We start from the raw sequence: 1,150 nt of genomic DNA, 5'->3' as shown, positions 1-1,150 counted from the left end.
CTCCCTCCTTCCTTCCTTCCTTCCTTCCTTCCTTCCTTCCTTCCTTCTTTTTGCCATCAGCCAGGCTCATCGTCAGTTATCACTGCTGAGGGCACTTCCTATTCGTGATTTAATCATGGACTCAGCATCTTTAAATACTTGCTGGGACTAAGCCTCTGCCAGCCCCCTGTCCTTGTGAACTGTGATAGTTCCGTAAAGGCTACAAATAGAGGAGCATCGCTGGGGATGTTGGAGGTGGTGGCAACGGGCCCGCTTCCCCCCCCCCAGAGAGCAGCTATCAAACCGCGTGCTGTGCTCCTGGGTAGCTTGGGGAGGGGTGACACAGGGTGAAAATCTGCACATCCCCATAAAACAGCATTGAGTGGAGAGGGAAAACAGCTGAAGCCTTAAGAGAATGAAAGATTCCTCATGTTTTGTTGGCCACGGTGACGCCTTCAGAAGCATATTATCAGCCCTCTTTTGCAACAGCCTTCTTGAAGTTGGCTAATTTAGGATTACAAGGTTCACCTTCTCCCTCCCGGAGGGCTGGGCAGGCGGCTCCTCTAGCCTTTGTATTAGGAGGCTCCTCCCTTCAGGCAGCGCCTTAGGTAGTGGTTTCATACAAAATAGAGTCTGTACATAAATCTGATGTACTAAGCTGTGGCAGGGGCTTCCCGACCTCTGACGGGTGAACGCGCCCCTCCTCTCTTCCTGCCCTCCAGTTTTTGTTAATAGTCTTCTTCTTAGAACGGTTTAGGTTCACATCGAAATGGACTTGCAGGTACAGAGCTGCCCTGTGCCCTCTGCCTCCCGACACGCGCTGGCCCCCCCCACCGGGGGCAGCCCCCCCCCCCCCCCCTGGGTGCAGGCCCCCCACCATGCGCAGCACCCTGCACCGGGCGCAGCCCCCACCGGAGCGGCACGTCTGTTACAATCTGTGAATCTACGCCCGGCACATCCGAATCGTCCAAAGTCCCTAGTTTGCCTCAGGGTTCACTCTTAGCATTGCCCGTGCAGTTTTTATAAACCACAAAGCCTTTCTTTCTAGTTTCTGAGTCTGTGGGGCTTATTTTCTACAAGGATATGCAGAGAGACAGGTGGACATGGGATGGGGCGGGGAGGGGGGGAGTTTCCTACTGCCTTTCCCCTCTGAATTATCCTCCTTTCTTCA

At 54.0% G+C, this 1,150-nt stretch overlaps 1 non-coding gene across 1 annotated transcript; it reads right to left on the bottom strand.

Annotated features, from left to right (window-relative positions):
* Positions 1 to 54: 54 nt before the first annotated feature.
* Positions 55 to 121, bottom strand: LOC112840115 (small nucleolar RNA SNORD49). Its single transcript, XR_003212393.1, has one exon. It is a non-coding gene; the product is annotated as a small nucleolar RNA SNORD49 (small nucleolar RNA).
* Between the last annotated feature and the right edge of the window lie 1,029 nt (positions 122 to 1,150).

Source organism: Callorhinus ursinus, unplaced genomic scaffold (genome assembly GCF_003265705.2).
Source record: "Callorhinus ursinus isolate GAN/ISIS: 27379988/994484 unplaced genomic scaffold, GSC_fseal_2.0 scaffold45, whole genome shotgun sequence".
Classification (NCBI taxonomy): Eukaryota; Metazoa; Chordata; class Mammalia; order Carnivora; family Otariidae; genus Callorhinus; species Callorhinus ursinus.
Note: the sequence above shows the minus strand (reverse complement) of the source record. Positions and strands in the feature narration are given on the sequence as shown.